We start from the raw sequence: 16,372 nt of genomic DNA, 5'->3' as shown, positions 1-16,372 counted from the left end.
ATAAAGCATGGACTTTCTGTTTGGTGGTTGGGGCGGAAGGAGGACCGCTGCCTTATCTTCCTTTCTCCAGCACCATGCGTCATCTTTTTTTTTTTTTTTTAATTTTTTTCTAAATAGAAAGTAAAAGCTATTTTTTAGGACACAGGAGCTGGCAAGCTTCCCGGAGCCCGGCCGGCCGCCGTGGGTGCTCCCTGCCACTCGGGGAGCCCGGATTGTACCGATTCAGCAGCATTTGACAAGCTGAAATATCCTTCTGCCGCAACTTTTTATTTTTTCCTGTTCTAACTACCATGTCAAGTAACTGGTGAACGCAACGTGATGTGGTATTGGGTTTAAAGCAGCATTTTCCTGTTGCTGTTCCTTACGTGTTGGCCACGCCCTTAATGATCCTCCTAGGAAATACTTTGGGGACGTTGGTTCTACGTACGCCAAGTGACCAAAAGCACGCAAGGCAGGGTTGGCTCTCACGTGACTTCAGTTTTTCCTGGAAAGAAACAGGAACAACAACAACAACAAAAAAATCTTACTTTCAAAATTAGTGCAAATCAGCTTGAAAATAATCTTGTTCTAGAAATGAGCACTCCGTTCTTTCTTGGGCGATCTAATATTAACTTTTATGGGATGAGAAACTCCAGGGAATAAACACTGGGAAAAAGTGAGCTCTGTAATGGTGGTGCTGGTGCTGTCTGAGCACAAGTGTCAACGTGCAGCGCGCGTACGGGTGTTGTAGATACACCCTTGCAGCCGCCCAATTTGGGCCCCTCTGAAACTGGGGTCTCGGCACTCGGGAAGGGGAAATAGCTGTCTGCGCAGAGCTTTCTCCTTGGCGCAGTCCTCAGGTTTCGTGTCCTCACGTCTTTTAAGTAAGCAGGGAAGCAACGATTTCATAAATTTGATATTGCTTAAGGTGAAAAATTACCCCACCGCTTCAGTTGCCTCACCCAAATTTCTTACAGCCTGAATTGCAAAGCAAGCCGTGCCCATGTGAAGGTGTGTGTGTAATACGTGTTTCCGTCGCTGTGTGCTGTAGCCTCTTCCTGTGCCGTAGAGACCAAAGGAACGGGATTTTGTCAGGCCAGAAATTTCTGTCCGTTGCAAACCTCTGATGCCGCATGGCCTGGGAAGTGGGGATGACTCCTTCGTCACCCTGTCGTCAGTCTGGGGCTAAACAGTGATAAAAATGCTTGAACAATTTTCTGTTTGGATGGTTTTTTTTGGTTTATGGAGCCGAATACCTTGGTAACCCGAAGTCAAACGTGCGGGAGCAGGAGTTGCCGTAGACATCTCCTAGAAATTATCCACAATTACAGCTGTAGCAGGGAGCCAGGTGTGTGCGTGCGGCCGTGCTGGACCACGCTGCAGCATCCTCAGGCGGGTGGTGGGGGTCCATACGAGCACCCTCCTCTTGGGTCAGCATCTGAGCGAGCTTCCAGGCTCTGGCCTGCCTCTCTCGACCTTTATGGCCCTACATTCATCTTTCAGGGAGTTTTCTGCCCTGTGACTTACCTGTCTTCTTTACCTGCTGCTCCTCGGGTGGAGACATCTGCTATTTCTCTGTGCCACGTGGAGCCTTTCAAGGCATCCCCGTGCTATTTGCAAAATAGTTTTCAGTTTAATTTTATTCAATTGCCAATAAACCGGCAGAGCATAATTACACACCAAAATTATCTAGACTTGAAAGCACGGCGATCACTCCCTTGTTCTCCACGAGCTGTAACTTAATGCAAACCCCTCTGTCATCTTCCATTTTCTAGTTCTTTCATTCATCCCTGCTGCGTAATTAAAAATGTCTTATAAATAAACACTGGGGCTGATTTCCGAAATGTTCTGTATTTACTTGCAAGGCCAGTACTTCTGTCGTTGGCCCACTTAAGTGATTTTGAAAGGTTGTATACAGGTTCCTTTTACAATGTATTTGAAGTTTGTAATCCCGCTTAAATACACAAAAATAGGAAGGATTAACAAACTGCCACGCTGAGGCCAAAAGAAGACAGAACTAAAAGCAATCAAGGAGCAGCCTATCGGGTGCATGGAATAAATTGGGGGAAAAGTGGAAAACTGTCAACAAAAATAATATGTTATGGATCCTCAAGCCTTTGTGTTTATGCTAGAGGAAGCCTAAAATAATCTGTGGTTTCTGATGCTTGATTTAGTTTTCCACAAGCCTAATTAACACCAGATTAAGGTTGCTGCCACTATAGTTTATTGCGGACACTGACAAATACTTGCTGTTTATTTGTTTTCTAAAAAAAACGACTGGAGGCAATAACAGTATGACACAGTTAATAAGCTTGAAAACAATGCTATAATATTCATTTTTATAAACTTAGTCTTTAGGAGAAGCCCCCGTGACTTTCCATATGGAATTCTGGCCCTACAGTTCTTACGGAGGAAAAAATCCCATTGATTGGATGTCCTGTTCATTTAAGGTATAGCCCTGTGAATTTAAGCTAAAAATTAAGCATGTGCTGAGCAGAGATGGACTGTACCCTGTGTTTGAAATAACTCACATGCCCAGGGGCTTGGCCAGGCGTGGGCCAGCGGCTCTGCACCACGGAGGAGAAACCCCAAAATACCAGCTGGCACCTAGGTGGAACCCCAAATCTGCAACCCTTTATTTATGCAGGCAGCTTTGCTCATGCAGGAGGACTCATAAAGTCACCGGCATTCCTGATGGCAGTCAAACTCCTTGCCTGGTAAAGGTGTGAGAGCTGAGGGTGCCGCCCCTCAGCCTGCAGGTACCGGCTGCTTGTGCCGAAAGCCGGCAAACAAACTTTCAGCCACATCCTTTCACCACCATCGCTGGAAACACGTGCTCTGTCCGATGGCTTCCTTGTGGCTCCTTCTGGACCTGAGCCGAGCCAGAAGACGCAGAGCCTGGCAAAACCAGACCTTAAAAAGTTAACTGACTCCTCGCAAACCTCGTAGCCAGTCTGGGTTGGGCATAGATCGAGATCTGGGCAGAATTTAATAGTTTACAGGGCTCAAGCCCTCTGGCTTCCCTTACCCAAACCAACCCGGCTGAAATCTGGTTTTCTGCACGTGATAGTCACGTTGACAAAAGAAACTCCAAGGCAGCAGATAGACAAATCCAATTTTCCCTGTGCAGGCTTCACCTGTTGTAGAGCAGCTCCCCTGCATCGCCTCCATCCTCCTGGAGGGAGCAGATCACATCTGTAGGCTAAATTGTGGCCAGACATGAGGATGAGCAGGTCAGAGAAAAATGCATCTTCACTGCCAGTCAGAGCCAACACAGTCACCGAGTTTTCATCCTTGAGTCTTCATCTCCCCCCGAAGCAAAGGCCAAAATATTCTTGTCTTCGTGCTGGCCTGAACCCAGATTATTTTTGGAAAGGCTGAGCAGAGAGTGTCACTCTTTAGTGACACGACTGGCAGCTCAGCTGGGGGATAAACAAGAAGTCATAAGCCAGCGCAAATGTCTGATGACAAGGGACAAATGTCAGGATTTGGTGGCTTTCTGCTCTTTTCTGCTCTGTATTATGAGTCACTGATGGCGCTGGCTGAGAGGAACCCCCCCCCCCCAAGGGACAGTCACACCTCGAGGTGACACATTCAGTTTCTAACGTTCTAACATTCCGTGAGCGTCAGGCTGAAAACCTCGCTGAAAAAGCCGTCGCTTTATTTGGGGTGTGCTTGGGGAACAGCTGGTGCAGCGCTGCAGTTCGTGGTGCCCTGCGATATCGTTAATTTTGCTGTGAAGTGAGCGAGACAGGCTTGGGCTGTGGAGCCGTTTGGATTTGATAATCCACTTCCATTCCTTCTTAGCCCAGATTTCTCAACCAACTGCACAAGGACTGATCGTTTGCTAGCCGTGAGTGAATTACTGCAGGGTAACACAAGCCCGGGTGGAACGCAGAGGAGGGCTGATGGCTTTCACAGGGCCGAGGAGAGCCCACCACGGGCTGGGGCTGCGTCCGCAGGTGGCTCCCGCTGCAGGGGACACCACTTCCTTCAAGGCAAGAATAAAAAGACATGAAAAGGTTTTTCTGGGCATCTAATAAAGGAGACGCGCCAGAGCCCAGCGCTGCCGGACGGGTCGCGGGGGAGCTGGGGCTGTGTGGCACTGGGCAAGCTGGCCCTGCCTGCCTGCTCGCCGCCCGCCGCAATCCAGCGTCCCTCTTGGCTCCTGAGCTGCTCTCCGTGGCTTGCTCATCGCGTCGCAACCGCTCTCCTCCTTGGCAGATGCTGCGTTGTGTAATGGAGCAGGAGAACCACACCGTGTCCTCCTGCCTCTTGCATCAGCAGCTGCAAAGCTGGGGTGGCCCTGCCGCCGCTGCCAACCCCAGGGGGACACCGAGAAGGAGCCGAGCCCCACCAGAGCAGGACATGTTTTGAAAACCCAAGCTCCTGCAGCTGCCTACACTGAATGTTTCGGTTATGTTTGTTCATCAGCTTCAGAAATGAGTAGCTGACCCATGTAACAGAATTTGAGGTGTTTCCCTGGGCTTTGGACGCGCACCCTGGCTCCTCCCCCGTCACCTGCGAAGCTCACCCCGCACTGGTGGCTTGCAGCAGGGCTTTGTCACGAGGCAGCTTTAAGGTAAAGGAGATTTGGCGGATATTCAGCTAAAGCCTAAATCCAGGGCAAAGTTGCTTTCTTCCGCTAATCCTTCTCAGTCTTATTGATAGACAGCGGAGTCTGAGAGCAGGACTCAGATTTTCATGAGTATTCAGAGGTCAGCAAAGCCTCAGATTAAAAATTGCGTGTTGCAGATGACAAATTTTGTGGGACATTGCATAGAGATCCTTCATGCAGATCTTCCAACCTAATGTCACTTGTTCCCTGCCATCCATTGTCCAGAACAATCCTTAGGCTCAAACCTTCTCTGTTAATTGCCATGGAAATTTGATAATTTTATCCTAAAGGAGAGTTGGGGAAAACTCAGGAAGAGCTCCGATTACTGAAAACTGGAAAAAATTAATCTTGATTAAAGCACTTCCCCCATGAAAATAAGGACCTCCTGAACTTTGCAGAGAGCTGATTGCTCGGAAGCTGTTCTTCGGGCAATGTCGAGCTGTACTTCTGCTGCAGCTTTCCCTGCAGCGCTAAAATAAAAGAATCTAGCCATCACCAGGCAAAAAAAGAAAATATTTAGAGGTGCGATTTAGTGGGCTGTTGGAAAGACCTTGCTTCAGTTCCCTTCTAAGGGAAAGCGCCAAAATATGCACATTGCCCTCCAAATGCATGATGGCTGTGAAAATGCCCGTCAGCTGTCAGTGCCCATGGAGTTTCTCAGATGAAAAAATAGGACGTGAGTGTGAAAGGGGTTTTGCCAGCACCAACAGAAGGAGCAGAAGAGAAAATGGGCCTGGTTTATTTGGCATTTTTATGGTGAGGAGGCAGAAGTCCTGTTCCAAAGATCAGTGTCGTATGGATTTCTGTGTTTTCTGGCAGCTTGCTTCCCTCCGAGGTAGGAGAGGGTTAGCGTAGGAAATGCTCCAGGTCTGCTTCCTAGCATTTAAACACAGCTGGAATTGGCATCTGAAAGAAAACTGTTTATTTTATTTTATTTTGTTTTATGAATTTCATTTCATGTCTTTACCTTCTTTAATTAAGCATTTTGATTATTTCCCTTGAGGCATACATTTACCTGCACTGTACAGAGTACGTGTGACAACGACTCTTCCCTGGTGCGTGCAGCGTCCGGGCAGCATCCACACTTTCACACCTCAGACGACGGTCTGGAGGAGCGTCCCTGTGTATTTTTACCCTTGCCTACCTCGTTCCCCACCCGCTCTCCTGCTTGGCACCACAGATGCTTACAATTATCTGCAGATGCAGAATGGGAATGCAGATTTTGTGGTTACAATTTGTACCCCTCAAAATTGTGCTTTTGAAGAGTTGTCTCTGAATTTCTCCGGGCTTTCAACACTCTATTTATTTAGCAATTGACTCGCAGCAGTAAGAGAGCAAACATCACCCTTGCTCCCAATCCCCCTCAGCAAAGAAGATTTATTGCATTGTTATGCAGAAATGTGCCGGATTTGCTGGGAGGGAGAGGACGTGCCTGGCTGGAGCAACCTCAAGGTCAGTTTGCCCTCGGATTAGGGACCGCCCTGCGCGAGGACCCTGAGGACACAGCAGAGCGGTGGCTGGTTTTCTCAGCTAGCCCGGGGATCGCTCCCAAGCCAGGGCAGTTAAACCAGTCAGTTATTCCACCTTAGGGAGCTGTTTCTGCACAGAGCTCCACGCTGCTGTGGGGTCTCTCTGTGGGGATTTTGCTGCAGGACCCCGTTGCTTCTCCTCCTTCCAGCTACTTTGAAGACCAGAACAAAACAGTGGAGAAAAGCGCATACAAAGCAACAGGAACCTGATTCCGTAGCTGGAATCGCTGCTGGAAGCGAGCATCGATGTGCGACCCAGTACCCCACATGCTCCAGAGCCCAGCTGGACCGATGATGGGGTTCACTTTGGTCCATTCTTGGCAGGACGCACATTTTCTTGCCAGGTCATTGCTTCACAGGAGATGTGCTTGCATCCTGCTGCTCAGCAGATTCCCTGATTTCTCAGGAAGGTGTTACAGTTTACGGTACGGATCTTCACAGCACAACCCAGCTTTTAGCTGCAGGGGCTTGAGCACAGTCTGAAAAAGCCTGTGCGCTCCCTCTGATGTGGACGAAGCACCGGCAGAAAACCATGTGAAGCTCCCAATGAAACGACCCTGTCAGCCAGGACTGCTCAGATGGTGTCAAATCGCTGCCACGGAAAAAGGAAATAACTGCAAAAGTGAGGGGTTAGTCCAAGGAGGCGCGTGTCCAGGCTGGGAAACGCTACATGAGGTCTTGGCAGCACCAGCCTGCGCTCGCGGCAGCCCTTCCTCCAGCGACTTAAAGCAATGACCCAGCTCCTGTTAAACAGATGTTGAGAAGTCAAGATAAAACCCAACTGCTGCCCACCCCAGGCAGTTCCTGTTATCCAACTCGTCCTTCACCTCCTCATCTTGCATCCCTCTGGGCTGGCCTGGTTTCCCATGGCAGCATTTGTGGTGGAGCGTGGAGGAATGGAGAGAAACCTTCAGTCACAAAACATTTGCATTTTTAAAGTTTTGTGCTGATTGAGCTGGGATCCGTCCTCTGCGCTGGCTGTTGGGACAGGTCCAGCTCCCAGTATGAAACCCTTCCTCGGTCCTGGCCCGACAGAGGCTTTGTGGCACCTTTAGGTCATTGTTAAACAAAGCTGTGAAAATAGAAGGAAAGCAGAAATCCGTGGGCCGCATGGCTGAGATCACTGCCCAAGCTCCACAACCCTCAGAGGATCCTCACGGATTTCCTTGCCCCGGGGGTAAACTCAATCCCATGCGTCTGTATTTTCCTTTGTGTAACACTTTGCAGAGAAATACCCAAAGTGGGTGCCAGCAGGCTGGACCTCCACCAAACCGGGGTGCGTAAATGCACATTTGTGTCCATGCCACACTTGGACAAGGCCCGTGTTAGATAAAGACCCCATGTATCAAAATGCAACATCTGAAAAGTAATTTCCTGCAGCATCGGGTCTTCTTGTGTGAGGTTTGGTGCGCCTAAGTGCAGTTTTTCACCCTCCTTCAGCATGCGGGGCTGAACGATGTGGGGCTGAAACAGCATGGGTGAAGGAGCCATGTCTGCATGGGAAGGCTGGGACCTTCTACACCCCTTCTTTAGGATCTCTGTGTCTCCCTTTCAACTCTCTCTTTCAGCGTATTTCCCCCCAGACACCACAAATCACAGACGTAGTCAAGTCCATCCCCACATCATGTCCATGACGTTTCTCATGGTCCACGCTATGGTCCTCAGTGGTGGCTCAAGATCTCCCATCCTGCTGGGCAGCCCCTTCTTTCCACCCACGTGCCCCACCAAGCCGGGGGCTCCGCTGGTCCCACTGCACCCCGGTAGGACGTCTCCGAGGGGCCGGCGCTCCAGCCACGGCCGCTTCCCCTGGACTTCATTGTTTCATTGACAGCGGTCAATATCTCCCTGCCTAGGAATGTATTTACTTATAGGCACATAAGTAATTCATTTATAAAATTGAATTATCTGACTAGGGAGATTGTGTGTTTTGATTGTGTAGCAGTACTTCTGAAACCGACTTAAAATTGATAAAAGCCAGATGGAAAGCGGAAACAGTCCATTTCATGACTCTTTAAACGTTTAAGTCGGTTAACCCTTGTACTGCACCGGTTCTGAAGTCGGGGTGTAGTGTGGAAGCAATTTGTTGGTGAGTTCTCAGGATGCAAAGTGGGCTGTAAGCGCTCGCCGGGTTGTGTGCCGAGGGGGAAAAAGGAGTCTCCGCAAGGATTCTCAGTAGGAAAAAATGCTTACGAGGGAGATGTTTCATCTTGGGAGTGGTTACAGCTGGAAGAATTTCTAAGAGAAGGGGGTGAAATCCCAACTAAATGGTGTTTAGGTCCTGGGAAGGTTCCTGAGGGTCCAGGACGAGCAGTAAATCACCGGGGCAGCCCCAACCAGGGCTTGTGTGGGGAGATGGGGATGACAAAGCCCAACCCAATGCTCCCGGCTCTGCTAGCAGACATCCAGGGGATGGCGTGGAAGGAACATGGCCAAGAAGCCCACCAGAAACAGAAGCAAAGTCAGCCCATCAGTGAATGGACAGCAGGGGTGGTGAACAGAAGTTCATTTGGCTTCGACTGTGTTTCCATCATCAGAGAAACCCGGAGGAGAGGAGGTGCACAAGGAACAACTCTCAGGGCTGCCCACATGCCGGGGAGCAGAGTCCAGCCGCGGTGGTTTGTGCTGTGAAGACACACCAGTGCGCGTGAACTGGAGCAAACCCACAAGCTCACTTTATTTCCCTGCTCTGCCCTTTTTATTGTTTTGTTTTTAATATTCCATCCACATTTGCAATGGGAGTGTGTTCCTCTGTGCTGGGCTGGGTGCTGCCGTGGGCTGGTGTGGGGACCGCATGTGACATAAATTCCCAGCTCGGCCAAGCAGGACTCAACCGTAAACTCAATACTTTCCAAAATATCTACCAGTGCAATTAAAAACCTGCCTCAAATTCCCTGATAATTGAGGAAGAACAGGACACGACTGGCCCATCTTTTGTGCCTGCAGCTGAAGGGAGGGAGGCGGATGCCGGGGCACATCTGCATCGAATCCCCGCTCCGGCTCTGCGAGCCGTAACCTCCGCAGGTGCTGGGGGCTGTGTTGTCTTCGCCGCGTACCGCACCACCACGTACACGCCAGATCCCTTCCTTCCGTGAGAAGTCCCTGAAATTAATTTGCCTTTAATTGGCTTACAGTTCTGCTTCTACCGCATTCGCATATTGGAAAATCAAAAGCTCTCCAGACCGAAATACTTTACGGTCTCGGTTTCCATTTCGTTAATATTTTCCAAGCTGGTTTCCTGTTTTCCTGTTGCCAAAAACGCACATCGGCAAAGAGCAAAATAATTCACATACCAAGTGTTTGAAACAATTGATTAGTGAAAACCTGATTTCTTTTTTTTTATCAGCAGACCCCGCTGTGATCCTTTCTCTCCCGGCAGCTGGATTTTTATTGTCATTTATCGGCGCAGGGAGGAGGCCTGACGCTCGCGGGCCTCCTCGAGTTTTGGGTCTGTAACTCGAATTTGAGAAAGAGTGTTTTTCAGATCCCGGCAGAGCGGGGTGTTCTGTTCCCATCAGTTCAAAAATGTTTCGTCGTAGGGCAGAAATAACAGGGAAGTTGTTAAAGGGCAGGCAGAGGGCTCCGGGATTGGAAAATTTCGCTCTGTCTAGAGTTACTCCTTTCAGGGCTCAATTCAATAGGAAAAAAAATTGTGGTATTGTGAAAGGCCATGAGAGGAAAAACCTTTTTACCGAGGCAGAAAGCCAAGGCAGCTCAGCAGGCTCCGCAGCTCGCACATCCTGACAATTTTCTCTGTACTTAAGCTATTAAGCTGCCCCGTGCCCCGGCCATTCCTTCCCTGCAGCTCCGGAGGCACAAGCGGGACTTACGAGCTTGTAGTTTTGAAGAGCTGATGATTAAAACCCAGAGGAAATCTTGCAGTTGGGATCTTTTTCCTGCAGCGTGAACCCCGGGAAGATGCTGGCGGAGCATCCCTGGCCAGTGCGGGCTGCTGGGACCAGCACCTCGTGGGGTGTTGAGTAGCTGGTAAATAAATAATAACACAAATGTCTCCAAATTGGGCTGGTTCATGTCAGGGATTTAATAAATTGCAACTTTTTCTATTAGTTTAATTTCTTTTTTAAATATAGGAGAAAAGGTAAATTATTTAAATTTCCTCGGGAGTGGCCACTTTAGGAAACAAGAAACAAGTTTTTAAAGAAAACGTAAAAAAGGGAGACAATGGATTTTGACAGTACGTGGAAACACTGTGTTTTGTGAGTCTAGCCTGAGGTTGAGTCGGTTGGAGGGAGATGGAGGGAGATTCCCATCTCCTGCCCTCATCCGCAGCCCTGTCTGCCCTGCCCCTCGGGTCGACGAAACGAGAAAGAGGAAACCACGCGTTCGCTAAGCCGTGCTCCTCGTATCGCCGTTCCTCGCGCAGCTCCGATCCGTTTTGAGGTGGCTTTGCAGTGGGGGAAGCCAACCCTCCCAGGGCAGGAGAACCGGCTGCAGCGGAAGACAAAGAAAATCAAATAAATGCATTCAATTAAAAAATCGAGGAGCAAGGGATGGGGTTTGCTGGTCAGCAGCCACCTCCGACAGAGCCTCAGAAATGTAGTATTAGGATAGGTGACTGATTTGGGATAAATACAACCCAAAACCAGTGTGGCTTCACCTCCTCCGGTCTGTTGCAGTAACCAATAGAGCTTGAGGGGAAACGGCAGGAAAAGCCCTGGTGCTGTGGTGGTTTTGTGGTAATTTTTCTTCGAGGGATTAAACGAAATGAGATAATTGTAATTTACACTGGCAAACCCAGAATCAGGAAGAAAAAGACATCAAATAAGGATGAGAAAAGAGGGATAATTTTAATTAAAAGTAGAATTGGCCAGAAAGCTCCTACAGCATGAATGCATTTTTAGGAAAAATCTGGGAAATAATGAGAACCATTTTTATCACTTGGTGCTCCAAACACTTATTTTTCATATAATTTGATGAGTAAGTCATTTTATCCAAATAGTGCAGTTTAATATAAAAAACAATAGAAGTTGCTGATGTTTAAAAAAACACAAGCAGTTAAAAACCAAACATTTCACTGAAATTCCTATTATTGATCATTTTACAAAACATGAATTAAATAATAACCGGAGTTAAATAAGCCTAGGCAGTCCCCAGCTCCTAGAGGTAAACGTTTCACATTTATACTTCAGCAACATTAGTTAATTATCTATATTTTCCAGTAAAACTTTTCAGCGCAGAAGCTGGGAAGAAGCGGTCCCAGCCCGAGGTCTGTCCCTGCTGGTCGTCGCCGTGAGAGCTTCCCTTTTTCGGCAGAACTGAATTGACCGTAGTGGTCACATCCTGACTCCGCACAATGGCAACGGCGCTGCCGAGAATAATTTGGGTCAAATTTAAAACTTGCACCTCTACTTGTTAGGGCAGGTTGTCTTTGGCATATGAAATAATTTCTAGGAGAAAAAAAAAAAAAAGAAAATTAATTTCCTTCACTCTGCTTGAGTTTCAGAGGAAATTCCACTTTATCGCTCCAGAGAGCACCCGCAAAAGAAAACAAGGAGAAATAAATCTTTTTTTCCAATGGTTAAAAATAACCCAGCTGCGGCGCTGCTTCCTCCCAGCTGAGCGGGGCAGACTGCGCACACTGCTTTGGGGTTCGCTAGAAAACGGTACTCACTAGAAAACAATAAATCCAAATATTTTATATTTACATCCGCTGCGCCCTCTCTCCAATCCCCTACCAGGCACCCATGCCGGGGAGCACTGGTGTAAAACTTCACAAGCAGCGAGGATCGCAGGAAAACGGGGCACAGACCAAATTTCGGATCCAGCAAAATGTACGCGGTGCTGCAGGGAAACGGTCCTCTTGCGGGGTTTGGAGGCGAAGGAAAAGCACGGTCTTGCCTCAAGATGGCAGGCGGGAGACTTGGATCTCGGCCGCGATGTTTTACCAGGCGTGGGATAAAAACTTGACTGTCCCAAAATGTGCCTGGTGCTGGCACCACCCAACAGCCTTGTGCCAACACCCCCGAATTCCAGCGTTAACATCCCCAAATTCCAGCGGTAGCATCCCGAAACCCTTGTGTCAGCATCCCTAAACGCCGGTGTCAGCGTCCCCAGTCCCTGTGCTCTGCATGAAAGGTGAATATTATCTCGGTGAAGCAATGCGCTTATTTGGTGGAGTAACGTACAGGGTTGGGTTCCTGGTTCAAAAGATTACCAGAATACGCTGATTTCAGCCCAAACGACAGCAAGCCTCTTCTTTTCTGACTTACCAGCCTGTCGCTGCCCGAAATGTTATTTGTGCAGGAAAATACCCCATCAGGAAGAATGACGAGCCATTCCAACTGCTTAGATCTGACGGTGCACAAATTGCCTGCTTTCCCTTCGGTTTAGCCATGTATGCTTTATATTTTTATTCTCAAAAAGCAAATTTCCACCCCAGCCTGCCGCCGGCTCAGGGACCCTTGGCACGTCGCATGGCTCCAGCACAGCTTCCCCCCCCGAGTTTCTGCCCCTGCGATGCCCACGGGAAGGTGATCGCATGCCGACACGTGCGCGGCTCTTTGCATGAGCGTTTTGGCGTTTTTCTGCGTTTCCGCTCTTGTGTTTAGTGTTGCCAGCTCATTACAGATATTTCGTAGAAATACGGGCTGAACAGTGAAGCTGCAGGGTGAGCGTGTTGGAGGGATGGGTTAAGTTTGGCCTCTAGATGCACGTCAACAGAGACGAAAGGTGTTTGCTGAAGGGATGCAGCTTATCCCCTTGCATGGACCCACACTGAGGTATCGCACACCTCATCCTTCCCTACCTGCGAGTTAAAGTGAGAAGCGAAGCAAAGAGATCAAGTCCAACCATTAACCCAACACCACCGTGTCCACTAAACCACGTCCCAAAGTGCCACGTCTATGCATTTTTTGAACACCTCCAGGGATGGTGACTCCACCACTTCCCTGGGCAGCCTGTTCTAAGCTTGACCACTCTTTCAGTAAAGACATTTTTCTTAATATCCAACCCAAACCTCCCCTAACACAACTTAGGGTGACATTGTGAGATGCAACACAAAACTCACAGACATATTGCTTACTATTTGCAACTCAAGTTCTCTTTTATGGTTTAAAACACTGAAGTGCAGCTTTAGTTTCACCTGACCATGAGCATTTTCTTCCCTCTTCCAGGAAACCATGACCTAGGAGCTGGCAATCAACGTCAAGCTGTGACAGGAAGAGATCTTTGGGAGTGAATGATTTGATACTGGATCAAGGGGATTCCGTCACCAGCCCTTAAAAGCATCTTTCACCAGGCCCTGGTGTCAAACGAAGGAGGCAGAGCTGGTTTTTGCGGGGCGGATCGTGCAGGAGGGCATCTCGGAGGTACCACTGATGGGAGCAGAGCCTGATGCCCGGGCAAAACACGGTCACGTTTGCAGAACTGCTTCCTGAAGACACAAATTGCACATGGCACGTATTCATTTACTGTTTGTAGGTAAGAAAAAAATGACAGAGCAAACACCTACTCTGCATGAAGGGCTCTCTTCAAGTCTTGGAAACTGTAAGTGGAGCAGGATGATGAGCGTTGGCTTCCTGGTGTCTAAAAACCTAACGCTGAGCTCTTCAGGAGTCGATTTGGTGATGGAGGATGGAGGAATCGCTAATCCGCACTCATCCCACGTCTCCTTGCGTTTGAAGATACAGCCTCGGAGTGTTGTATCATTTGTTATTAATAACATCCCTCGTACGCACCCAAACTGCGGCTCGTTTCATGCGCCCGACTGTTCGGGCATCGTGTGCCACGGACCATATGGGCCTCGTTTGAAAGCCCTCCGACTCACAGGGGTCCATGTGCAACTGATAAAGGCCAATTTGGGATGGATGGGAGGCGGGGGGGCACCGCTCTCCGGGCGAATCCAAGAAGGACGCCCTATATGTTTTCTAAGTGCTAAACCCGAGGGAAATTACTTCATCAAAACCCGATCCAGACCGCAGTAATGAAGCCTGTGATGTAGCCAGTGTTCAACCATGTTGACTTTACAGTACTGGAATTAATCCATCTGCATTGCAGCTCGGTGAAATCATTTCCAGCCCGTTAGCGGCTCCGGGGCTGACTTCATCCTTGCAGCCCCAGATGCAGAACCCTGGGAGTCGGGGGAATTACGGACAGGACCGAAGGGCTGTTCTCCGCGCGCGGTGACGGCTGTCTGTCTTCACGGGGACGGCAAATTTGTCCTAGGGACGATGGGGAGCCTGCAGCTCCGCCGGGCTTTGGGGTGGGCGTGCGCAGCCTTCTGCTCATCCGCTCGCATCGCTCTGCTTCCCGCGGGGCTGGAGACAGGGGGATTTGCTGCTTCGCTCTCCCTCGACGAGATTATTCAATTTGAACCCCTATAAAAATCCCGGTAATCTTACCATGACCGCGGGTGCAAATTCAGCCCGACGCTATCGGCTGTATCTCATGCTTCCTCGGAAAGGTGCTGTGTAAGCACGGGGGCTTTCCCTGCTGCCATCAGCACAGTGATCTTTTTATCTCTTAAAAATAAACACTCTGGATATTTTTGTGCTGTTTGCACCAGAAAAATGCACGCGACGGGATGCCCTGGCCGCCAGTGCCCTCCCGGGAGCTGGTCCCAGCTCACGGAGCATCTCTGCGGGGCGTGTGCTCAAAGGAGCCAAGAAAAGCAGAAATGCCTCCGGATCTGCAAATGCCATCTGCTGCCCGCTCCCCTTTCGCTTCCTTCTCCTTCGTCCCCTACTTTTTAATTAACATTTTCTCAGTAAAAATACAATCGCCTGTTTCTTGGTAGCTGCTGCAGAGCGCCAGCGCGTTTGCTTTCCGTGAAAATGAGGAGTTTCTGAGAAACGCAAACCACGACAAATCCCCTGATTTCGGGGGGGGGGGTTTCTGCAGTCACACAAACCCGAAACCTCGCGGGGAGGGGTGCCGGCTCCCGCGGAAGGCGGTTCGAATCCCCGCGCTCTCCCTTGCGCCGCGGCTGCTGCCGGAGGCTGGGGTGGGGGTGATGCCCCGGGGACCCACGGGAACTGCCAGCGCTGGGGCTCGTCCCGCGAGAGGGTCCCCAAATCAGGCAGGACTTCACCTTGCGCCTCTGCAGCCTTTGGCAGGCGGTTTGCAAGGCCACAGGGTTTAGGAAAAGTGCAAAACGTGAGTATATCCGACAGGATTGATCAGTCCTTATATCCTCGCTGGGCTTTTTGCTGTCTTACCTAACCCCCGCCGTGTAATTTAATTAAGTCTGTTTAATTTATTTTTGAAAAAAAATGCATGTGGGACTAGTAAACTTAATTAAAAAGAAACATTGTGAAGCAGCCTGATACAGCTATAATTTGATTTAAAGTACTGGATGATACCAACATTATAACTGTAAACCGATATGCCTTTTAAAAAAAAAAAAATCTAAATGGAATTTAAAATGCTCCTTCGTTTGCAGCGGGCTTTTTGAGCCAGGGTTAATTGCGAAGGCTTTCTTCCCCCTCTTCTGTCGCTGTAGGGCTTTTTTCAAGCGGGGTACGAAGTGTTTCATCCTCAAACAAATTACCGCTGGATCGTTTGCGCTTTGTGCTCTGCGTACGAGCCAGGTTTCCATACCTTCGTTCCCGTAACGCGAAATCCCACTGCCCAGAAATCAGTGCCGGAGCTGCCGTTGAGTTCAAGGGGACCAGGACGTGGGGGATGATGGAGATTTGTTTCTGGAGTAATCTCCTGGATTTCGGAGGAGAAACTTCCTCCTATCCTGAGCCAAGGAGGTGGAAGTTGTCGTCAGAGCCTGTTTGCGTTACATGCAATGCGATGCGATGTAACCTGTTGTACTGAATTCACGTCTTTTGCTGCTGCTTTTTGCACTTTAAATCCAAGCCAGCCCACCTCCCCGTGCTCAGCAGCCCTCGGAAGTGGATGCTGGGTTCAGTGGATGCTCCAGTCAATCCGTGCGTCCCACGCCGTGAAGTCCAGGTGTCCTGTACGGCCCCCGTCAAATCCTTCCGAAATTCCCCTGCCGTGGTCAGGCCGTGCCGTGCCGTGGCCACAAATCCGTGCTCTTAGGGGAGAAAAAGTGCTTGGGAAGCCTGAAACTGTCCCCTGGGTCATGGCAGGCAGTGCCCGGGCCGGGTACCGCTTTCCTCCGCTGCCTCCGAACCCGAGCCGGAGGATGGAGCCGGCTGTAAGGGCTGATGCCGAACGACACCGACCTTTCCCCCTCACCCACCAGCCGTTTGCGAAACTCTTTGCAAATTCCATGTGGGAGCAAAAAGGCTTTTTTTCCCCAGCAGCAAGGTGATTT

General features: G+C 49.5%; 1 long non-coding RNA gene across 1 annotated transcript; it reads left to right on the top strand.

The window, feature by feature from the left end:
* Nucleotides 1-167: 167 nt before the first annotated feature.
* LOC147599420 (uncharacterized) lies at nt 168-1,832 on the top strand. The gene is made up of 2 exons (XR_015259725.1): nt 168-863; nt 957-1,832. It is a non-coding gene; the product is annotated as an uncharacterized LOC147599420 (long non-coding RNA).
* Nucleotides 1,833-16,372: the final 14,540 nt, after the last annotated feature.

The sequence above is a fragment of the Chlamydotis macqueenii genome, chromosome 11, assembly GCF_036417535.1.
Source record: "Chlamydotis macqueenii isolate bChlMac1 chromosome 11, bChlMac1.mat, whole genome shotgun sequence".
Taxonomy (NCBI): Eukaryota; Metazoa; Chordata; class Aves; order Otidiformes; family Otididae; genus Chlamydotis; species Chlamydotis macqueenii.
This window is presented reverse-complemented; position numbering and strand designations above follow the sequence as displayed.